Source organism: Bufo gargarizans, chromosome 1, assembly GCF_014858855.1.
Source record: "Bufo gargarizans isolate SCDJY-AF-19 chromosome 1, ASM1485885v1, whole genome shotgun sequence".
NCBI classification, from domain to species: Eukaryota; Metazoa; Chordata; class Amphibia; order Anura; family Bufonidae; genus Bufo; species Bufo gargarizans.
Genome location: NC_058080.1, coordinates 588378625 through 588404627, shown reverse-complemented (window position 1 = coordinate 588404627; position 26003 = coordinate 588378625).

Sequence of the window (26003 nt, the reverse complement as noted above, 5' to 3'; positions counted from 1 at the left end):
AATGACCCTATGTGCACCTTCAATATTATATACCCTTTTAGGGATAGATTTCAAATAGCTCTGATATAGCAGAAACCACTAAATTATGAAATTGCTAAATTGGGAATTGTACTTCAACCCAGAACAAAAAATGTGCTTTGACGGACACTAAATATCTTGCCCAGCAACAACAGTACACCGGTGGGTAACGAGAGATTTAGAGGGAATTAAATTTGAGGCCTAGTATTTAGGCGCTGGGTCACCGGTATGGATTTAGTGACAGAATTAGACTTGGAAATACACAGTAGCGGGTGTGTGTGAAGTTATTCTGAATGACCCTATGTGCACCTTCAATATTATATACCCTTTTAGGGATAGATTTCAAATAGCTCTGATATAGCAGAAACCACTAAATTATGAAATTGCTAAATTGGGAATTGTACTTCAACCCAGAACAAAAAATGTGCTTTGACGGACACTAAATATCTTGCCCAGCAACAACAGTACAGCGGTGGGTAACGAGAGATTTAGAGGGAATTAAATTTGAGGCCTAGTATTTAGGCGCTGGGTCACCGGTATGGATTTAGTGACAGAATTAGACTTGGAAATGCACAGAAGCGTGTGTGTGAAGTTATTCTGAATGACCCTATGTGCACCTTCAATATTATATACCCTTTTTGGGATAGATTTCAAATAGCTCTGATATAGCAGGAACCACTAAATTATGAAATTGCTAAATTGGGAATTGTACTTCAACCCAGAACAAAAAATGTGCTTTGACGGGCACTAAATAACTTTCCCAGCTACAACAGGACAACGGTAACGAGAGATTTAGAGGGATTTAAATTTGAGGCCTAGTATTTAGGCGCTGGGTGACAGGTATGGGTTTAGTGACAGAATTAGACTTGGAAATACACAGTAGCGGGTGTGTGTGAAGTTATTCTGAATGACCCTATGTGCACCTTCAATATTATATACCCTTTTAGGGATAGATTTCAAATAGCTCTGATATAGCAGAAACCACTAAATTATGAAATTGCTAAATTGGGAATTGTACTTCAACCCAGAACAAAAAATGTGCTTTGACGGACACTAAATATCTTGCCCAGCAACAACAGTACAGCGGTGGGTAACGAGAGATTTAGAGGGAATTAAATTTGAGGCCTAGTATTTAGGCGCTGGGTCACCGGTATGGATTTAGTGACAGAATTAGACTTGGAAATACACAGTAGCGGGTGTGTGTGAAGTTATTCTGAATGACCCTATGTGCACCTTCAATATTATATACCCTTTTTGGGATAGATTTCAAATAGCTCTGATATAGCAGGAACCACTAAATTATGAAATTGCTAAATTGGGAATTGTACTTCAACCCAGAACAAAAAATGTGCTTTGACGGGCACTAAATAACTTTCCCAGCTACAACAGGACAACGGTAACGAGAGATTTAGAGGGATTTAAATTTGAGGCCTAGTATTTAGGCGCTGGGTGACAGGTATGGGTTTAGTGACAGAATTAGACTTGGAAATACACAGTAGCGGGTGTGTGTGAAGTTATTCTGAATGACCCTATGTGCACCTTCAATATTATATACCCTTTTTGGGATAGATTTCAAATAGCTCTGATATAGCAGAAACCACTAAATTATGAAATTGCTAAATTGGGAATTGTACTTCAACCCAGAACAAAAAATGTGCTTTGACGGACACTAAATATCTTGCCCAGCAACAACAGTACAGCGGTGGGTAACGAGAGATTTAGAGGGAATTAAATTTGAGGCCTAGTATTTAGGCGCTGGGTCACCGGTATGGATTTAGTGACAGAATTAGACTTGGAAATACACAGTAGCGGGTGTGTGTGAAGTTACTCTGAATGACCCTATGTGCACCTTCAATATTATATACCCTTTTTGGGATAGATTTCAAAGAGCTCTGATATAGCAGGAACCACTAAATTATGAAATTGCTAAATTGGGAATTGTATTTCAACCCAGAACAAGAAATGTGCTTGAACGGACACTAAATAACTCGCCCAGCTACAGCACTAGGGACAGATTTAGCTGGATATAAATTTGAGGCCTAGTATTTAGGCGCTGGGTGACCGGTATGGATTTAGTGACAGAATTAGACTGGGATATGGCCAAAAAATGAACAGACTATTGCTGGTTAAATGCACTTGGTGTGACAGCTTCACCCTGATGTAGGCTTTAGCCAAAAAACAACCACACCATTGAGGGTTAAATGCACTTGGTGACAGGCGCAGCTTGCCCCTGATTTTGTATATGGCCAAAAAATGAACAGACTATTGCTGGTTAAATGCACTTGGTGTGACAGCTTCACCCTGATGTAGGCTTTAGCCAGAAAACAACCACACCATTGAGGGTTAAATGCACTTGGTGACAGGCGCAGCTTGCCCCTGATTTTGTATATGGCCAAAAAATGAACAGACTATTGCTGGTTAAATGCACTTGGTGTGACAGCTTCACCCTGATGTAGGCTTTAGCCAAAAAACAACCACACCATTGAGGGTTAAATGCACTTGGTGACAGGCGCAGCTTGCCCCTGATTTTGTATATGGCCAAAAAATGAACAGACTATTGCTGGTTAAATGCACTTGGTGTGACAGCTTCACCCTGATGTAGGCTTTAGCCAAAAAACAACCACACCATTGAGGGTTAAATGCACTTGGTCGCAGCTTGTGCTGGCGCACCACAAGACACAAAATGGCCGCCGATCACCCCAGAAAAATGAGACTGACAAACGGTCTGTGCAGCCTAAAAACAGTGAGCAATTGAGGATCAGCAGCTCAATGATCCACAGCTGCAGATCGATCAGTTAATCAAGTCCTTTGGAGGAGTTAATCTGCCTAATCTCGCCCTACTGTCGCAGCCGCAACCTCTCCCTACGCTAATCAGAGCAGAGTGACGGGCGGCGCTATGTGACTCCAGCTTAAATAGAGGCTGGGTCACATGGTGCTCTGGCCAATCACAGCCATGCCAATAGTAGGCATGGCTGTGATGGCCTCTTGGGGCAAGTAGTATGACGCTTGTTGATTGGCTGCTTTGCAGCCTTTCAAAAAGCGCCAAGAAAGCGTCACAAAAGCGCGAAGAAAGCGACGAACACCGAACCCGAACCCGGACTTTTACGAAAATGTCCGGGTTCGGGTCCGTGTCACGGACACCCCAAAATTCGGTACGAACCCGAACTATACAGTTCGAGTTCGCTCATCCCTACCTGTAACGCATCCCTGGTGTAGTTTACAAACCTTTGTTGATTATAGTAAATATAGTTGATCCAGTCTACATTTTTGTTGATTGTTATGTGGGGAATTATGGATTCAAATTCTGCTGCCACCTGACCTCTGGCCTTGAATTCATCAGGGACCCCTCTTGGGACCCCGATTGCATCAATATACACGTGTGGGTCGAAGCTACCTTTTGGGAGGGCACGACGGTTGCATATATGTGTGTTGGTGTCTTTTTCATTTTTAGTGAAGATGTGTATGTTCATGATGGCTTTAGCAAGGGCACATTCGCCTTTCCAGGAACCCTCTAGTCTAGATCTTATCTTTCCATCCCCACAGATCCAATATACATCTCCAATCGAGTATACTTGATTCTGTGTGAGGGAGGTATCTGTTTCACTGTAAGTTGCACAGTTTCCTTCAGCGAAATTACCCAGGAATCTTCCTTGATCTACCCCTCTGTAGCAGGTATAGTTACCAGGATAGATATGTATACCTGCACCAGGGCGGGGAGTTTTTATGAGGAGTGGGTATTTTTGCTTCCATTGTTCACATGCAGACTGGTTACTAGATGAATTTGAGAATAATTGCAAAAAACATTTCTCAACACTAGAGGGCAATATTTAGGGCACAGTACCTAGGTGAGGCTTAGCGGTCCCACATATATAACAATTACTTTTATTTACTGAAGCTGCACTGTACTTCATCCATTCTAACCATAGGTTGGCATCAGAGAACCCAGTTTCTGCTGCAAGAGCCTCCTCATATGTTGGGTCAGATATTGCTATAATATTGTTAAAAGTTAAGATACAGGGTTTGAGGGGGTTTGCTTGCTTCTGAGGGTATGTCCATTCTTATAGTGGTTGCCGCATCTCGTGGAAGGACTGCACTTCATTATGCTGCATAAACAGAAGGAGTAAGTTGCAACGTGAGTACTGGAGGAATTGTACCAGAAGGTAGTGATTCCACCTTTCTAAGTTATAGCTACTTCAGCTTTGTTATCCTCTGGCAGAGTCATTAGGATCATCAGTAATCCCACAGTCCAAGTGGACCATCTGTGCCATCTTCCAGAATTGAGGGAGTGCATCCTGGTAGAGGTCAGAGCTGTCTGCTCCCGTTAGTACCTCACTTTGTCCTTTTTTCGAGGTCAGGACTGTCTGTCCCCGTTATTACCTCCTATTGGGGTGCATCCTTTACCAGTTTCACTCTGGTGGCGTGGATCCAAGTAGGTGCTTCTTCTGTAATTACTGCTGTGCGGGTCGAGGCTACCACTGTAGTCGGTGGTGCGTAGGTGAAGTCTCCTGCAAATTTTCCTTTCTTTAATTTCTTTATCAGCACGATATCTCCCACTTGGAATGGGTGAGTTGGTTCCTGTGGAAGACAAGGAGACTTACAAGCAACTTTTTCCTCAATTTCACTTAGGGCTTTAATCAATCTGGTTACATTGGTGTTTGGGTTGTTCCTCAAACATGTGATACACCTTCTCACATAATCTGACACTAACTGTTTAATGCCTGTAATATATAAATTCTGTGCTAGCAGCATGTGTGTTGTTTGAGTGCTGTTGTGTCCTACTCCATGAAAATGTGCAATGAAGAGAGGGGAGCTGTGCTGTGGTATGCATGGTTTCCCCTCTTTGCAGAATAATCCTGTCCTAGGATTCTTCTGCAAGATTGGATAACACCAATCGGCCATTTTATCGTCAGTAGCTGAGGACTGGAGATCCACAAGCATCTGAGTTAACTCAAGTGAAGGAGGTACTAATTTCACCATTTTCAATGTGGCCGGGGACATCAGTGCAGCCGTCTTGGCCTCTGCGTCTGCCAGGGCATTGCCTTGGGACACATTATCTTTACCACCAGTATGCGCCCTGCATTGGACAATTTCAATCTGTGAGGGCAATCTTATGGCTTCTAAAAGTTGTATGACAAGTTGTGAATGTGAGATGTGCTTACCATCAGCTGCAATGAATCGTCTCCTTTGCCAAATGACCCAGTGGTCCCAGACCACTTCATGTGCGTACCTGCTGTCAGTGTAAATGGTGACTGGCTTGCCTTTATGTAGTTTGCATGCTCTCGTGAGTGCAATTCTGCTGCTTGTGCAGATTGGTATGTGATGGGTTTGGCTTCCAGGACAATATGTGTGTCATGTTGTATGGCATGTATACAATCATGTGCCTCTGTCAAGTGATCCTCAGGTCCTTTAAGTCCTAATAGGGTATTCAAGATAGGTGCTGGACCTGAGGTGTGTGTTGCGTATTTGATTTGGAGGGAGGGATTGCTGAAGAGTAGAATCTCACATCCAGATAGTCTCTGTGAGGACATGTGCTGTGTGTGTATATGCCCCCGAGAAGGCCCACTACATCATGTGTGGTGCACAGGATAGTCTCATGTCCCATTGTGAGTGGCGTTGCAAGCTCAACCATCATAGCACAGGCTGCAAAACATCTCAGACAGGCCGGCATTCCTTGGACAGATGCTGGAACCACCTTTGAGAAAAAGGCACAAGGACGTAACTTGCCTCCGTGATATTGTGTCAGCACACCCGCCATGGTTTTACAATTTTGTCGAGCATATATGTGGAATGTGAGTTTGTAGTCAGAAAGGCCCAAACCCGGACTTGTCATTAAAGAACATTTCAAATATTCAAATGCATTAAACATTTCCACAGACCACCTGATGAGATCTGGCATGTCTGCCAGAGTGGCTTGTCTCATTGCATTGTCATAGTAGGAGCAATCAGGAATCCATTCTCTGCAGTAATTTATCATACCAAGGAAAGATAACATTTCTTTCTTGGTGTGCGGGGTGACCAGGCCCGCAACAGACTGGACTCTTTCTGTGCTGATTCTCCTTTCTCCCTTTGTGAGAACAAAGCCCAAGTTTTCAACTTGCTTTTTACACCATTGCATTTTTTTGAGTGACAGCTTGTGTCCACATTCAGACAACCATTTCAACAAAGATAAACGATCTGTTACATTGGCCTCTTCTGACACACTGCACAATAACAAATCATCCATGTATTGCAAGAGCACAGAACCCTGGGGGGGTGCCATGGTTTTTTAACTGGCTTGGAGGACAATGCTGTACACTACAGGTAAATCAGCATATCCCTGAGGCATCCTGCACCAGGTGAGTTGACGACCCTCAAAGGAAAAAGCAAAAAGAGTCTGGTCTACTTGTCAACTGGGATAGAGAAGAAAGCATTTTTCAAGTCTATCACGCTGAAAGAGCATCTGCAGTAAATGGCTGACAGCAACTGAGAAATGTCTTGGCTGTCTCTGTTTACTCACGTATTGGCTCCTGAACTTTTGCAACTATGTGTGGGGGTCTGTTTCTTCCTGATCTCAAAGCATCCCACTGCCTCCTTCTCATATAAGTGTTTCTCAAAGTCTTGTATTTTGTCTGAGTGTGAGATATTATAACAATTCTGTACATGTAAGAGAAGACAAGATAGAGTCACATTTCTCTTCACACACCATAGGAAAAAGTGATGATTTTTCCTATAGTGTGCAAGCACAGTCATCGCTGATGGATTGCAGAGTGGATCGAACCATGGAAACTAGAAGTGTATAATGTAATGGAAAAATTAATCAGGCCAGCAAAGGAGGCAATATGGACAATCACAATGGATAAGTAAGTGCCTTGTATTAAGTTTCTATACATGATAAATACCATTTGCTAAAGTGAGACAACCTCTTTATTGAGGTGAAACCAAATAGTGAATTAACCCCTTAAGGACCTCCGCTATACATGTACGGTGGAAGTCTGGTCTTTAAACATTAAAATAGCAGAGACCCACGCTACATGTATGCGATCAGCAATAAGGCTGATCACATACATTTTCCCCTTCAGATGCCGTGAACAAATGTGACCACGGCATCAAAGCAGTCCGGAAGCTGGAGCTGCGCTCTTTTGTTCCTGTAATAGTGTTCCCCGCCTGAGATCGGGGAACCTGTTATGCCTCATTCCCACATCGGTGTTTTGGTCAGCGATTTCCATCAGGTATTGTGAACCAAAACCTGGTGCAGCTCTAAACACAGAACAGGTACAGATCTTTCCCTTATACCTTGTCTGTGGAGGCTCCAATCCTGGTTTTGGCTCACAATCACTGATGGAAATCACTGACAAAAACACTGACGAGTGAATGGGGGCTTACACTGGTGTAATAACCTGAAGCCTCAAGCAGGCTTCGAAGTCTATTAGAGGAATATACCAATACAGGACACTAGGTGGCAGCACTGTATTGTTATATTGAAAATTAAGTGTTCAATGATGGCTATATAGCCATCAATGAACACAATGGGCAATCTAATTATTGACAGTTATTGTCATCCAGTATGACTTAAAAAAAGTTAAAAAAATTTAAAAAGTTAAAAAAGTGTTTACAAATATTAAAAAATTTGAAGATATAAAAGTTCAAATCACCTCCCTTTTATTAAAAAATACTTAACCAATAAAAAAAATAAACATCATGGGCATCGCCGCATGCGAAAATGCCCATACAATTAAAACATGACAATATTAATGGCAGACGGCAAATGGCGTAACGAAAAAAAAAATTACATTCCAATTTACCATTTTGATCGAAAAGTCATATACACTTCAAATTGGTATCAGTGAAAAGTACAGATCTCCCCGTAAAAAATGATCCCCCACACAGCCCTGTACACAACTACAAAAAAGTTATAGGGGTCAGAATATTGTGATAATTTTTTTTTTCAGTATTAAAACGCAAGAAAAATTATTCAAGTGTGGTATCGTTGTAACCGTACTGGCCTGGAGAATCAAGATAACAGGTCAATTTTACCGCATAGTGAAGAGTGTAAAAAAAATATATGAAAAACTTTGTCAGAATTGAATTTTTTCCCAATTCCACCCCATTTGGAATTTTTGTTTTCCGCTTCACACTACATTGTATGCAACTGTAATTGACACTATTAGAAAGTACAACTTGTCCCGCAAAAAATAAGCCCTCATAAGGCTATGTGATGGGAAAATAAAAAAGTTAGGTCTATGGGAAGGCGGGGAGTGAAAAACAAAAACACAAAAATGGAAAAATTGCAAGGTTAAAGGGCTTGTCTCACTTCCCCAAGTGGCATTTATTATGTAGAGAGAGTTAATACAAACCATTTACTATTGTATTGTTATTATCCATATTGCTTCTGTGACAACTCGGGGGCACTTAGCTCTCCAGGATCACCATCTTCTCAGCTTAGACAGTTGGCAGACCTCAAGAAGCCACTCCAACACCCACAGATTTGGGTGAAAACTGGCCACGGCCAGCTTTGTTGTCACTTTTACAGGCTTCAAAACATAACCCATAAACATAAATCCTCAGCCATCTGGCCACAAACTACACAGTAATTTTCCCTCTCTATCGGGATCTGGGTCTACCACCCAGCTCCCGAAAACACCACTCAGTGCTTACCCCACACAGGGTTAGAAGGTCCTGGCTCCCACAGGCCTTGGCGGAGCCTGCCCCTTCCCCAGACGGTGAGCCCTGATTGAGGAGCTCAGCCGAAATTTACCTGAGCTCCTCAGCTGGCTGCTAATTACCTCTGGCTGATACACACCTAGGAAAACACTATTTCCCCAGCCTTTCTTCATCTCATCCATCCTCTCGGCTGGGTGAGATACACCATTTTAATATAACAATACATTATCCGTACTGTCTGAGGCATTATATGTTGAGTCTGGTTTCAATTGATGATGTCCCAGGAAAGACCATTGTATGTTAAAAATATTGTATCCTGAGACCATTGTATTTTGAGGGATCAATTTTATTGCTACCCCAGATCAATGCGTTAAACATCACCCCAATGGCTTTAACCCCTTAAGGACCAGGCTCATTTTCACCTTAAGGACCAGGCCATTTTTTGCAAATCTGACCAGTGTCACTTTAAGTGCTGATAACTTTAAAACGCTTTTACTTATACAGGCCATTCTGAGATTGTTTTTTCGTCACATATTGTACTTCATGACACTGGTAAAATAAAGTCAAAAAAAATAATTTTTTTGCATAATAAAATACCTAATTTACCAAAAATTTGGAAAAATTAGCAAATTTCAAAGTTTCAGTTTCTCTACTTCTGTAATACATAGTAATACCCCCAAAAATTGTGATGACTTAACATTCCCCATATGTCTACTTCATGTTTGAATTATTTTGGGAATGATATTTTATTTTTTGGGGATGTTACAAGGCTTAGAAGTTTAGAAGCAAATCTTGAAATTTTTCAGAAATTTACAAAAACCCAATTTTTAGGGACCACTACACTCTGAAGTCACTTTGCGAGGCTTACATAATAGAAACCGCCCAAAAATGACCCCATTCTATAAACTACACCCCTCAAGGTATTCAAAACTGATTTTACAAACTCCGTTAACCCTTTAGGTGTTGCACAAGAGTTATTGGCAAATGGGGATGAAATTTGAGAATTTCATTTTTTTGCCTAATTTTCCATTTTAACCCATTTTTTCCACTAACAAAGCAAGGGTTAACAGCCAAACAAGACTGTATCTTTATTGCCCTGACTCTGCCGTTTACAGAAACACCCCATATGTGGCCGTAAACTACTGTACGGCCACACAGCGGGGCGTAGAGTGAAAGGTGCGCCGTATGGTTTTTGGAAGCCAGATTTTGCTGGACAGTTTTTTTGACACCATGTCCCATTTGAAGCCCCCTGATGCACCCCTAGAGTAGAAACTCCATAAAAGTGACCCCATCTAAGAAACTACACCCCTCAAGGTATTCAAAACTGATTTTACAAACTTTGTTTACCCTTTAGGTGTTGCACAAGATTTAATGGAAAATAGAGATACAATTTCAAAATTTCACTTTTTTGGCAGATTTTCCATTTTAATATTTTTTTTCCAGTTACAAAGCAAGGGTTAACAGCCAAACAAAACTCATTATTTATGGCCCTGATTCTGTAGTTTACAGAAACACCTCATATGTGGTTGTAGACCGCTGTACGGGCAAACGGCAGGGTGCAGAAGGAAAGGAATGCCACATGGTTTTTGGAAGGCAGATTTTGCTGGACTGGTTTTTTGACACCATGTCCCATTTGAAGCCCCCCTGATGCACCCCTAGAGTAGAAACTCCATAAAAGTGACCCCATCTAAGAAACTACACCCCTCAAGGTATTCAAAACTGATTTTACAAACTTTGTTAACCCTTTAGGTGTTGCACAAGATTTAATGGAAAATAGAGATACAATTTCAAAATTTCACTTTTTTGGCAGATTTTCCATTTTAATATTTTTTTTCCAGTTACAAAGCAAGGGTTAACAGCCAAACAAAACTCATTATTTATGGCCCTGATTCTGTAGTTTACAGAAACACCTCATATGTGGTTGTAGACCGCTGTACGGGCAAATGGCAGGGTGCAGAAGGAAAGGAATGCCACATGGTTTTTGGAAGGCAGATTTTGCTGGACTGGTTTTTTGACACCATGTCCCATTTGAAGCCCCCCTGATGCACCCCTAGAGTAGAAACTCCATAAAAGTGACCCCATCTAAGAAACTACACCCCTCAAGGTATTCAAAACTGATTTTACAAACTTTGTTAACCCTTTAGGTGTTGCACAAGATTTAATGGAAAATAGAGATACAATTTCAAAATTTCACTTTTTTGGCAGATTTTCCATTTTAATATTTTTTTTCCAGTTACAAAGCAAGGGTTAACAGCCAAACAAAACTCATTATTTATGGCCCTGATTCTGTAGTTTACAGAAACACCTCATATGTGGTTGTAGACCGCTGTACGGGCAAACGGCAGGGCGCAGAAGGAAAGGAATGCCACATGGTTTTTGGAAGGCAGATTTTGCTGGACTGGTTTTTTGAAACCATGTCCCATTTGAAGCCCCCCTGATGCACCCCTAGAGTAGAAACTCCAAAAAAGTGACCCCATTTTAGAAAGTACGGGATAGGATGGCAGTATTGTTGGTACTAGTTCAGGGTAGATATGATTTTTGGTTGCTCTATATTACACTTTTTGTGCGGCAAGGTAACAAGAAATAGCTTTTTTGGCACGTTTTTTTTTTTGTTATTTACAACATTCATCTGACAGGTTAGATCACGTGGTAATTTTATAGAGCAGGTTGTCACGGACGCAGCGATACCTAATATGTATACAATTTTTTATTTATTTATGTAAGTTTTATACAATAACTTCATTTTTAAAACCAAAAAATTGTTTAGTGTCTCCATAGTCTGAGAGCCATAGTTTTTTCAGTTTTTGGGCGATTATCTTGAGTAGGGTCTAATTTTTTGCGGGATGAGATGACAGTTTGATTGGCACTATTTTGGGGTGCATATGACTTTTTGATCGCTTGCTATTACACTTTTTGTGACGTAAGATGGCAAAAAATAGCTTTTTTTACACCGTTTTTTTTTTTTTTTTTTACGGTGGTCACCTGAGGGGTTAGGTCATGTGATATTTATATAGAGCCGGTCGATACGGACGCGGCAATACCTAATATGTATACTTTATTTTTATTTATGTAGGTTTTACACAATGATTTTATTTTTGAAACAAAAAAAATGATGTTTTAGTGTTTCTATAGTCTAAGAGCCATAGTTTTTTCAGTTTTTGGGCGATTATCTTGAGTAGGGTCTCATTTTTTGCGGGATGATTGGTACTATTTTGGCGTACATGCGACTTTTTTGATCACTTTTATTACCTTTTTTGGGAAGTAAGGTGGGCAAAATTTCAATTTTCTCATAGTTTTTATTTTTTTATTTTTATGGCGTTCACTGTGCGGGGAAAGTAACATGGCCGTTTTATAGATCAGGTCGTTACGGACGCGGCGATACCTAATATGTGTAGTTTATTTTATTTTTTTAATTTTTATTCAGTGATAAATGTTTTTTTTTTTTCTCTTAACTTTTTTCACTTATTCTTTTTATTTTTTGACCCAGACCCACTTGGTTCTTGAAGATCCAGTGGGTCTGATGTCTGTATAATACAGTACAGAACCTATATAGGGTTCTGCACTGTATTTTACTTACACTGAACAGATCTATGCTTTCAGCACAGATCTGTTCAGCACCATGGACAGCAGGACGCCTGAGCAGGCGTCCTGTTGCCATGGGAACCTTCCCCGTCTGCTCAGTTATGGTCAGAACTTCGCAGACGGGGAAGGGTGAGGACGGGGCTTCGGGGGGCTCTCTGGGGGCTCTCTCCCTCTCCATCGGGGGGCTGCAAAGGCACAGCAGCCCCCCGATCGGAGAGGGAGGGAGCTCCCTCTTACTGTTAACCTTTTCCATACAGCGGTCCGTACGGACCGCTGTATGGAAAGGGTTAAACGGCTGACATCGCATCAACGATGTCAGCCGTTTATACCAGGGTGCCAGCAATGTGCTGGCACCCTGGTATACCCACTGTACACCAACGATTACGCAATAGGAGGCGGGCGGGGGATCGCGATCCCGCCTGCCGCACCGCCCGCCTCCCGCAACGCCCCCCACCGCCTGCGACACCCCCCCTGCACCACCCGCCGCCATCAAATCATGCAGGGGTGCAGGGGGGGGTGTACTATATTGATTTTAGGCACTCTAAAGTTTCTGATCCCCGCGGTCAGGGACCGCGGGGATCAGAAACTGCAAAAAGCGCAGCAAACCGCAGGTCTGAATTGACCTGCGGTTTGCTGCGATCGCCGACATGGGGGGGTCACATGACCCCCCCTGGCGTTTTAACAGGATGCCGGCTGAATGATTTCAGCCGGCATCCTGTTCAAATTAACCCCTGCGGCGCCGGAATGCCGATTTTAAAGTCAGGACGTACCGGTACGTCCTTGGTCCTTAAGGACTCGGGAAATAGGGCGTACCGGCACGTCCTATGTCCTTAAGGGGTTAAAGATCCCCTCTTCGATCCCGACAAGAGAAGCACAATTCAACTATGGCAATATTACCTTTCTAATCAGAGCTATTTTATCTGCAAACCTGTACCTATCTCTTCTTTTTGTTAATTTCTGTGTAAATATGGCCCTTCTAGCCACACACATGAGAGTACTATGTCCATCTTTGATGTACTTCTGATTGGTAACACAATAGATCAAGGGCTGAGATAAATTCATATAGGAAGTCTGAGCAGGGCCGGTGCTACCATAAGGCAGACCAAGCGGCAAGCACACTGGGGGAGGGCGGAAAAATGTGACATGGAGGGGGAGAAATGTGACATGGAGGGCTGATATGACATAGGGGGGTGATTTGACATGGATTGTGAGAAATGCGACATGGGGGCTGATGGCTTACATGGGAGCATGATGGCTGACATGGGGGCATGATGGCTGACATGGGGGCATGATGGCTGACATGGGGGCATGATGGCTGACATGGAGGCATGATGGCTGACATGGGGGCTGATGGCTGACATGGGGGGCTAATGGCTGACATGGCGGCATGATGGCTGACATGGGGGGCTGATGGATGGGGGCTGATGTCTGACATGGGGATCTGATCTGAGGCCCGATTAACATTGGGGGTCTGATTGGGGCTGTGAGCTGAGATCTGATGAACATTGACGGTCTGATTGCTGATCTGACCTGAGGTGTAATGGAAAATATTTTTTTTCTTATTATCCTCCTCTAAAACCTAGGTGTGTCTCAGAGGGCGAAAAATACGGTCCTCAAACCAGCGATTGTCTGAAGCAGAGAGAAGATACCAGGACCACACAGAGGAGAAGCCAGCTGATGCAGACGGGACCAGGGCCAGGTGAGCTGCGAGTGGGGGGGAGCCAAAATGTAGCTTCGCTTGTGTTGGCAAAAATCCTTGCACCGGCCCTGAGTCTGAGCTCAGTGGCATACATAGAGAAGTAAAGGCCACATAGCAAGGACCAAACCAGGCCCCCCACACAGGACAAAAGGGTTTCTGCCCAAACCAATTTCAATGACCCTTGGGCCATTTTTCCACTGCTTCATAAACACAGCCTATGGGATTACGCACAAACAGTGGGTCCGCAATATACGGCCCCGGACATTTGTGCTCTGCATCAAGGATGCAGACCTATTCACTTGAATGGTGCGGTGCAGAACGGAGGCACGGATTCTGGAGCTTTTCTGCCTCAAAATCAGCTCCAAAAAATGCGTCCTTTTTGTAGCAATCGGAAGTAGCACTTTTATTTTTTTACACATGGAAAAAAGAAGCAGCATGCCCTATCTTGGGGTAGAATCAGCATTGAATCTCCCATTGAAATGAATATGAAGCAGAAAAAAAACAGCTCCATGTAGGTCCCTGTGTTTTGAAGAAGATCTGCATAAAAATGCATCAAAAAACGTTTTTTTTAACTCTGAAAAAAAAAAAAAAAAAAAAAAACACTTGGATTCTGCTCCGGCTTTTAAAGCATGTTTTTCAAAGTCAGTCGTGTGAACTGGGCCTAAGACGTCAGTGGAGTATCTATCAGGGAAGCATGGAAAGCAGCTGCCGCGGGGCTCGGGACTAAATGATTTTATTGTTAGGGCCCCTCAACATGCGGTAACATTGGGGCCCGGCTGCCTAATTCATGAAAGGAAGGGCCCACAGCATGGCGCCCATCAGTTCATTCAATATGGTGCTGCACGCGCTGCCTGCTTGTCCTCATTATTCCCTAGGCTGGTGGCACACTATGCATATGAGTGACATATGCAGCACCGCCCAGGAAACATTAGGACCAGACTGGAAGGAGAAGAAGATGTGGCAGCTGTCTGCGGGTATGTGCCGTGCCTCATAGCAGAGAGAGGGCAACCTGCAGGTTCTATGCATCAGGGCAGGGCAGCTGGGAGAAGAGAGGTACGATGTGTGTTAGTGGGGCCACTCACACACATCGTACAGTACAGGGAACAGCTGTGAGTGCAGGGAAGGCTTTAGCATGCAGCTGTCTGGCAGGCATCCCACTCTGCCCACTCATTTATCTGTCAGCCTTCTGTACTATAGCAGGCAGTACATGGCAGCCTCGTCTCTTTGCTTCTGTTGCTCCGCTGTGTACTAGTGCTTATTTTGGCACACTTTCGACCGAGAGGAGGAAGAGGGTGGAAAAAAGTGGCAGGGGATACACCTCATTCGATTCTGTTGTTACTGGGAGGCGAGGGGGGGAGCATCTATGTTTTTTTTAGGGAAAGGAGGGGAGGATCAAGCAGGTCCTACCTATCACTTGAGGGACAGGTATCCCACACAGAAGGAAGAAAAACGCAAATAAATGAAAAATGTATCATTAACCTCAGGGATAAAGTGTTGACAGCATGTGAGCTTGAGATCCTGTCTAAAGGTCTCTCCTTTGTACCAACTGTGAATTTTGATACATTTTCATGGGTTAAAGACTAGGGATGAGCGAACTCGAACTGTATAGTTCGGGTTCGTACCGAATTTTGGGGTGTCCGTGACACGGACCCGAACCCGGACATTTTTGTAAAAGTCCGGGTTCGGGTTCGGTGTTCGTCGCTTTCTTGGCGCTTTTGTGACGCTTTCTTGGCGCTTTTTGAAAGGCTGCAAAGCAGCCAATCAACAAGCGTCATACTACTTGCCCCAAGAGGCCGTCACAGCCATGCCTACTATTGGCATGGCTGTGATTGGCCAGAGCACCATGTGACCCAGCCTCTATTTAAGCTGGAGTCACATAGCGCCGCCCGTCACTCTGCTCTGATTAGCGTAGGGAGAGGTTGCGGCTGCGACAGTAGGGCGAGATTAGGCTGATTAACTCCTCCAAAGCACTTGATTAATTGATCGATCTGCAGCTGTGGATCATTTAGCTGCTGATACTCAATTGCTCACTGTTTTTAGGCTGCCCAGACCGTTTGTCAGTCACTTTTTTCTGGGGTGATCGGCGGCCATTTTGTGTCTTGTGCGGTGCTGCGACCAAGTGCATCCAAGCTGCGACCAAGTGCATTTAACCCTCAATGGTGTGGTTGTTTTTAGGCTAAAGCCTACATCAGGGTGAAGCTGTCACACCAAGTGCATTTAACCAGCAATAGTCTGTTTATTTTTTGGCCATATACTACATCAGGGGCAAGCTGCGCCTGTCACCAAGTGCATTTAACCCTCAATGGTGTGGTTGTTTTTTGGCTAAAGCCTACATCAGGGTGAAGCTGTCACACCAAGTGCATTTAACCAGCAATAGTCTGTTTATTTTTTGGCCATATACTACATCAGGGGCAAGCTGCGCCCGTCACCAAGTGCATTTAACCAGCAATAGTCTGTTCATTTTTTGGCCATATACTACATCAGGGGCAAGCTGCGCCCGTCACCAAGTGCATTTAACCCTCAGTAGTGTGGTTGGTCAAGCTGTGACACCAAGTGCATTTAACCAGCAATAGTCTGTTCATTTTTTAGCCATATACTACATCAGGGGCAAGCTGCGCCCGTCACCAAGTGCATTTAACCCTCAGTAGTGTGGTTGGTCAAGCTGTCACACCAAGTGCATTTAACCAGCAATAGTCTGTTCATTTTTTGGCCATATACTACATCAGGGGCAAGCTGAGCCTGTCACCAAGTGCATTTAACCCTCAATGGTGTGGTTGTTTTTTGGCTAAAGCATACATCAGGGTGAAGCTGTCACACCAAGTGCATTTAACCAGCAATAGTCTGTTCATTTTTTGGCCATATACTAAATCAGGGGCAAGCTGCGCCCGTCACCAAGTGCATTTAACCAGCAATAGTCTGTTCATTTTTTGGCCATATACTACATGAGGGGCAAGCTGCGCCTGTCACCAAGTGCATTTAACCCTCAATGGTGTGGTTGTTTTTTGGCTAAAGCCTACATCAGGGTGAAGCTGTCACACCAAGTGCATTTAACCAGCAATTGTCTGTTCATTTTTTGGCCATATACTACATCAGGGGCAAGCTTCGCCCGTCACCAAGTGCATTTAACCCTCAGTAGTGTGGTTGGTCAAGCTGTCACACCAAGTGCATTTAACCAGCAATAGTGTGGTTATTTTTTGGCCATATCCCAGTCTAATTCTGTCACTAAATCCATACCGGTCACCCAGCGCCTAAATACTAGGCCTCAAATTTATATCCCGCTAAATCTGTTGTTACCGCTGTACTGTTGTGGCTGGGCAAGTTATTTAGTGTCCGTCAAAGCACATTTTTTGTTCAGGGTTGAAATACAATTCCCAATTTAGCAATTTCATAATTTAGTGGTTTCTGCTATATCAGAGCTATTTGAAATCTATCCCTAAAAGGGTATATAATATTCAAGGTGCACATAGGGTCATTCAGAATAACTTCACACACACGCTACTGTGCATTTCCAAGTCTAATTCTGTTAGTAAATCCATACCGGTCACCCAGCGCCTAAATACTAGGCCTCAAATTTATATCCCGCTGAATCTCTCGTTACTGCTGTCCTGTTGTGGCTGGGAAAGTTATTTAGTGTCCGTCAAAGCACATTTTTTGTTCTGGGTTGAAATACAATTCCCAATTTAGCAATTTTATAATTTAGTGGTTTCTGCTATATCAGAGCTATTTGAAATCTATCCCTAAAAGGGTATATAATATTCAAGGTGCACATAGGGTCATTCAGAATAACTTCACACACACGCTACTGTGCATTTCCAAGTCTAATTCTGTTAGTAAATCCATACCGGTCACCCAGCGCCTAAATACTAGGCCTCAAATTTATATCCCGCTAAATCTCTCGTTACCGCTGTACTGTTGTGGCTGGGAAAGTTATTTAGTGTCCGTCAAAGCACATTTTTTGTTCTGGGTTGAAATACAATTCCCAATTTAGCAATTTCATAATTTAGTGGTTTCTGCTATATCAGAGCTATTTGAAATCTATCCCTAAAAGGGTATATAATATTCAAGGTGCACATAGGGTCATTCAGAATAACTTCACACACACGCTACTGTGCATTTCCAAGTCTAATTCTGTTAGTAAATCCATACCGGTCACCCAGCGCCTAAATACTAGGCCTCAAATTTATATCCCGCTAAATCTCTCGTTACCGCTGTACTGTTGTGGCTGGGAAAGTTATTTAATGTCCGTCAAAGCACATTTTTTGTTCTGGGTTGAAATACAATTCCCAATTTAGCAATTTCATAATTTAGTGGTTTCTGCTATATCAGAGCTATTTGAAATCTATCCCTAAAAGGGTATATAATATTCAAGGTGCACATAGGGTCATTCAGAATAACTTCACACACACGCTACTGTGCATTTCCAAGTCTAATTCTGTTAGTAAATCCATACCGGTCACCCAGCGCCTAAATACTAGGCCTCAAATTTATATCCCGCTAAATCTCTCGTTACCGCTGTACTGTTGTGGCTGGGAAAGTTATTTAGTGTCCGTCAAAGCACATTTTTTGTTCTGGGTTGAAATACAATTCCCAATTTAGCAATTTCATAATTTAGTGGTTTCTGCTATATCAGAGCTATTTGAAATCTATCCCTAAAAGGGTATATAATATTCAAGGTGCACATAGGGTCATTCAGAATAACTTCACACACACGCTACTGTGCATTTCCAAGTCTAATTCTGTTAGTAAATCCATACCGGTCACCCAGCGCCTAAATACTAGGCCTCAAATTTATATCCCGCTAAATCTCTCGTTACCGCTGTACTGTTGTGGCTGGGAAAGTTATTTAGTGTCCGTCAAAGCACATTTTTTGTTCTGGGTTGAAATACAATTCCCAATTTAGCAATTTCATAATTTAGTGGTTTCTGCTATATCAGAGCTATTTGAAATCTATCCCTAAAAGGGTATATAATATTCAAGGTGCACATAGGGTCATTCAGAATAACTTCACACACACGCTACTGTGCATTTCCAAGTCTAATTCTGTTAGTAAATCCATACCGGTCACCCAGCGCCTAAATACTAGGCCTCAAATTTATATCCCGCTAAATCTCTCGTTACCGCTGTACTGTTGTGGCTGGGAAAGTTATTTAGTGTCCGTCAAAGCACATTTTTTGTTCTGGGTTGAAATACAATTCCCAATTTAGCAATTTCATAATTTAGTGGTTTCTGCTATATCAGAGCTATTTGAAATCTATCCCTAAAAGGGTATATAATATTCAAGGTGCACATAGGGTCATTCAGAATAACTTCACACACACGCTACTGTGCATTTCCAAGTCTAATTCTGTTAGTAAATCCATACCGGTCACCCAGCGCCTAAATACTAGGCCTCAAATTTATATCCCGCTAAATCTCTCGTTACCGCTGCCCTGTTGTGGATGGGAAAGTTATTTAGTGTCCGTCAAAGCACATTTTTTGTTCTGGGTTGAAATACAATTCCCAATTTAGCAATTTCATAATTTAGTGGTTTCTGCTATATCAGAGCTATTTGAAATCTATCCCTAAAAGGGTATATAATATTCAAGGTGCACATAGGGTCATTCAGAATAACTTCACACACACGCTACTGTGCATTTCCAAGTCTAATTCTGTTAGTAAATCCATACCGGTCACCCAGCGCCTAAATACTAGGCCTCAAATTTATATCCCGCTAAATCTCTCGTTACCGCTGTACTGTTGTGGCTGGGAAAGTTATTTAGTGTCCGTCAAAGCACATTTTTTGTTCTGGGTTGAAATACAATTCCCAATTTAGCAATTTCATAATTTAGTGGTTTCTGCTATATCAGAGCTATTTGAAATCTATCCCTAAAAGGGTATATAATATTCAAGGTGCACATAGGGTCATTCAGAATAACTTCACACACACGCTACTGTGCATTTCCAAGTCTAATTCTGTTAGTAAATCCATACCGGTCACCCAGCGCCTAAATACTAGGCCTCAAATTTATATCCCGCTAAATCTCTCGTTACCGCTGTACTGTTGTGGCTGGGAAAGTTATTTAGTGTCCGTCAAAGCACATTTTTTGTTCTGGGTTGAAATACAATTCCCAATTTAGCAATTTCATAATTTAGTGGTTTCTGCTATATCAGAGCTATTTGAAATCTATCCCTAAAAGGGTATATAATATTCAAGGTGCACATAGGGTCATTCAGAATAACTTCACACACACGCTACTGTGCATTTCCAAGTCTAATTCTGTTAGTAAATCCATACCGGTCACCCAGCGCCTAAATACTAGGCCTCAAATTTATATCCCGCTAAATCTCTCGTTACCGCTGTACTGTTGTGGCTGGGAAAGTTATTTAATGTCCGTCAAAGCACATTTTTTGTTCTGGGTTGAAATACAATTCCCAATTTAGCAATTTCATAATTTAGTGGTTTCTGCTATATCAGAGATATTTGAAATCTATCCCTAAAAGGGTATATAATATTCAAGGTGCACATAGGGTCATTCAGAATAACTTCACACACACGCTACTGTGCATTTCCAAGTCTAATTCTGTTAGTAAATCCATACCGGTCACCCAGCGCCTAAATACTAGGCCTCAAATTTATATCCCGCTAAATCTCTCGTTACCGCTGCCCTGTTGTGGATGGGAAAGTTATTTAGTGTCCGTCAAAGCACATTTTTTGTTCTGGGTTGAAATACAATTCCCAATTTAGCAATTTCATAATTTAGTGGTTTCTGCTATATCAGAGCTATTTGAAATCTATCCCTAAAAGGGTATATAATATTCAAGGTGCACATAGGGTCATTCAGAATAACTTCACACACACGCTACTGTGCATTTCCAAGTCTAATTCTGTTAGTAAATCCATACCGGTCACCCAGCGCCTAAATACTAGGCCTCAAATTTATATCCCGCTAAATCTCTCGTTACCGCTGTACTGTTGTGGCTGGGAAAGTTATTTAGTGTCCGTCAAAGCACATTTTTTGTTCTGGGTTGAAATACAATTCCCAATTTAGCAATTTCATAATTTAGTGGTTTCTGCTATATCAGAGATATTTGAAATCTATCCCTAAAAGGGTATATAATATTCAAGGTGCACATAGGGTCATTCAGAATAACTTCACACACACGCTACTGTGCATTTCCAAGTCTAATTCTGTTAGTAAATCCATACCGGTCACCCAGCGCCTAAATACTAGGCCTCAAATTTATATCCCGCTAAATCTCTCGTTACCGCTGCCCTGTTGTGGATGGGAAAGTTATTTAGTGTCCGTCAAAGCACATTTTTTGTTCTGGGTTGAAATACAATTCCCAATTTAGCAATTTCATAATTTAGTGGTTTCTGCTATATCAGAGCTATTTGAAATCTATCCCTAAAAGGGTATATAATATTCAAGGTGCACATAGGGTCATTCAGAATAACTTCACACACACGCTACTGTGCATTTCCAAGTCTAATTCTGTTAGTAAATCCATACCGGTCACCCAGCGCCTAAATACTAGGCCTCAAATTTATATCCCGCTAAATCTCTCGTTACCGCTGTACTGTTGTGGCTGGGAAAGTTATTTAGTGTCCGTCAAAGCACATTTTTTGTTCTGGGTTGAAATACAATTCCCAATTTAGCAATTTCATAATTTAGTGGTTTCTGCTATATCAGAGCTATTTGAAATCTATCCCTAAAAGGGTATATAATATTCAAGGTGCACATAGGGTCATTCAGAATAACTTCACAGACACGCTACTGTGCATTTCCAAGTCTAATTCTGTCACTAAATCCATACCGGTCACCCAGCGCCTAAATACTAGGCCTCAAATTTATATCCCGCTAAATCTCTCGTTACCGCTGTACTGTTGTGGCTGGGAAAGTTATTTAGTGTCCGTCAAAGCACATTTTTTGTTCTGGGTTTAAATACAATTCCCAATTTAGCAATTTCATAATTTAGTGGTTTCTGCTATATCAGAGCTATTTGAAATCTATCCCTAAAAGGGTATATAATATTCAAGGTGCACATAGGGTCATTCAGAATAACTTCACACACACGCTACTGTGCATTTCCAAGTCTAATTCTGTTAGTAAATCCATACCGGTCACCCAGCGCCTAAATACTAGGCCTCAAATTTATATCCCGCTAAATCTCTCGTTACCGCTGTCCTGTTGTGGATGGGAAAGTTATTTAGTGTCCGTCAAAGCACATTTTTTGTTCTGGGTTGAAATACAATTCCCAATTTAGCAATTTCATAATTTAGTGGTTTCTGCTATATCAGAGCTATTTGAAATCTATCCCTAAAAGGGTATATAATATTCAAGGTGCACATAGGGTCATTCAGAATAACTTCACACACACGCTACTGTGCATTTCCTAGTCTAATTCTGTTAGTAAATCCATACCGGTCACCCAGCGCCTAAATACTAGGCCTCAAATTTATATCCCGCTAAATCTCTCGTTACCGCTGTCCTGTTGTGGATGGGAAAGTTATTTAGTGTCCGTCAAAGCACATTTTTTGTTCTGGGTTGAAATACAATTCCCAATTTAGCAATTTCACAATTTAGTGGTTTCTGCTATATCAGAGCTATTTGAAATCTATCCCTAAAAGGGTATATAATATTCAAGGTGCACATAGGGTCATTCAGAATAACTTCACAGACACGCTACTGTGCATTTCCAAGTCTAATTCTGTCACTAAATCCATACCGGTCACCCAGCGCCTAAATACTAGGCCTCAAATTTATATCCCGCTGAATTTGAATACAATACATTGGGCCAAATAATATTTTTGTTGTTGTGGTGAACCATAACAATGAGGAAAACATCTAGTAAGGGACGCGGACGTGGACATGGTCGTGGTGGTGTTAGTGGACCCTCTGGTGCTGGGAGAGGACGTGGCCGTTCTGCCACATCCACACGTCCTAGTGTACCAACTACCTCAGGTCCCAGTAGCCGCCAGAATTTACAGCGATATATGGTGGGGCCCAATGCCGTTCTAAGGATGGTAAGGCCTGAGCAGGTACAGGCATTAGTCAATTGGGTGGCCGACAGTGGATCCAGCACGTTCACATTATCTCCCACCCAGTCTTCTGCAGAAAGCGCACAGATGGCGCCTGAAAACCAACCCCATCAGTCTGTCACATCACCCCCATGCATACCAGGGAAACTGTCTCAGCCTCAAGTTATGCAGCAGTCTCTTATGCTGTATGAAGACTCCGCTGGCAGGGTTTCCCAAGGGCATCCACCTAGCCCTTCCCCAGCGGTGAAAGACATAGAATGCACTGACGCACAACCACTTATGTTTCCTGATGATGAGGACATGGGAATACCACCTCAGCATGTCTCTGATGATGACGAAACACAGGTGCCAACTGCTGCGTCTTTCTGCAGTGTGCAGACTGAACAGGAGGTCAGGGATCAAGACTGGGTGGAAGACGATGCAGGGGACGATGAGGTCCTAGACCCCACATGGAATGAAGGTCGTGCCACTGACTTTCACAGTTCGGAGGAAGAGGCAGTGGTGAGACCGAGCCAACAGCGTAGCAAAAGAGGGAGCAGTGGGCAAAAGCAGAACACCCGCCACCAAGAGACTCCGCCTGCTACTGACCGCCGCCATCTGGGACCGAGCACCCCAAAGGCAGCTTCAAGGAGTTCCCTGGCATGGCACTTCTTCAAACAATGTGCTGACGACAAGACCCGAGTGGTTTGCACGCTGTGCCATCAGAGCCTGAAGCGAGGCATTAACGTTCTGAACCTGAGCACAACCTGCATGACCAGGCACCTGCATGAAAAGCATGAACTGCAGTGGAGTAAACACCTTAAAACCAAGGAAGTCACTCAGGCTTCCCCTGCTACCTCTTCTGCTGCTGCCGCCTCGGCCTCTTCTGCTGCTGCCGCCTCGGCCTCTTCCTCCGCCTCTGGAGGAACGTTGGCACCTGCCGCCCAGCAAACAGGGGATGTACCACCAACACCACCACCACCTCCGTCACCAAGCGTCTCAACCATGTCACACGGCAGCGTTCAGCTCTCCATCTCACAAACATTTGAGAGAAAGCGTAAATTCCCACCTAGCCACCCTCGATCCCTGGCCCTGAATGCCAGCATTTCTAAACTACTGGCCTATGAAATGCTGTCATTTAGGCTGGTGGACACAGACAGCTTCAAACAGCTCATGTCGCTTGCTGTCCAACAGTATGTTGTTCCCAGCCGCCACTACTTCTCCAAGAGAGCCGTGCCTTCCCTGCACAACCAAGTATCCGATAAAATCAAGTGTGCACTGCGCAACGCCATCTGTAGCAAGGTCCACCTAACCACAGATACGTGGACCAGTAAGCACGGCCAGGGACGCTATATCTCCCTAACTGCACACTGGGTAAATGTAGTGGCAGCTGGGCCCCAGGCGGAGAGCTGTTTGGCGCACGTCCTTCCGCCGCCAAGGATCGCAGGGCAACATTCTTTGCCTCCTGTTGCCACCTCCTCCTTCTCGGCTTCCTCCTCCTCTTCTTCCACCTGCTCATCCAGTCAGCCACACACCTTCACCACCAACTTCAGCACATCCCGGGGTAAACGTCAGCAGGCCATTCTGAAACTCATATGTTTGGGGGACAGGCCCCACACCGCACAGGAGTTGTGGCGGGGTATAGATCAACAGACCGAAGAGTGGTTGCTGCCAGTGAGCCTCAAGCCCGGCCTGGTGGTGTGTGATAATGGGCGAAATCTCGTTGCAGCTCTGGGACTAGCCAATTTGACGCACATCCCTTGCTTGGCGCATGTGCTGAATTTGGTGGTGCAGAAGTTCATTCACAACTACTCCGACATGTCAGAGCTGCTGCATAAAGTGCGGGCCGTCTGTTCGCGCTTCCGGCGTTCACATCCTGCTGCTGCTCGCCTGTCTGCGCTACAGCGAAACTTCGGCCTTCCCGCTCACCGCCTCATATGCGACGTGCCCACCAGGTGGAACTCCACCTTGCTCATGCTGGACAGACTGTGCGAGCAGCAGCAGGCCATAGTGGAGTTTCAGCTGCAGCACGCACGGGTCAGTCGCACTACAGAACAGCACCACTTCACCACCAATGACTGGGCCTCCATGCGAGACCTGTGTGCCCTGTTGCGCTGTTTCGAGTACTCCACCAACATGGCTAGTGGTGATGACGCCGTTATCAGCGTTACAATACCACTTCTATGTCTCCTTGAGAAAACACTTAGGGCGATGATGGAAGAGGAGGTGGCCCAGGAGGAGGAGGAGGAGGAGGAGGAAGAGGGGTCATTTTTAGCACTTTCAGGCCAGTCTCTTCGAAGTGACTCAGAGGGAGGTTTTTGGCAACAGCAGAGGCCAGGTACAAATGTGGCTAGCCAGGGCCCACTACTGGAGGACAAGGAGGACGAGGATGAGGAGGAGGTGGAGGAGGATGAGGATGAAGCATGGTCACAGCGGGGTGGCACCCAACGCAGCTCGGGTCCATCACTGGTGCGTGGCTGGGGGGAAAGGCAGGACAATGACGATACGCCTCCCACAGAGGACAGCTTGTCCTTACAAAGACAATGTGCCCACCTTACTTCCTGCACTGGAGCGTGATAGGAAGATGCGCGAGTACAAGCGCACGTTGGTAGACGCGCTACTGAGAGCATTCCCAAATGTCACAGGGGAACAAGTGGAAGCCCAAGGCCAAGGCAGAGGAGGAGCAAGAGGTCGCCAAGGCAGCTGTGTCACGGCCAGCTCCTCTGAGGGCAGGGTTAGCATGGCAGAGATGTGGAAAACTTTTGTCAACACGCCACAGCTAACTGCACCACCACCTGATACGCAACGTGTTAGCAGGAGGCAACATTTCACTAACATGGTGGAACAGTGCATGTGCACACCCCTCCACGTACTGACTGATGGTTCGGCCCCATTCAACTTCTGGGTCTCTAAATTGCCCACGTGGCCAGAGCTAGCCTTTTATGCCTTGGAGGTGCTGGCCTGCCCGGCGGCCAGCATTTTGTCTGAACGTGTATTCAGCACGGCAGGGGGCGTCATTACAGACAAACGCAGCCGCCTGTCTACAGCCAATGTGGACAAGCTGAC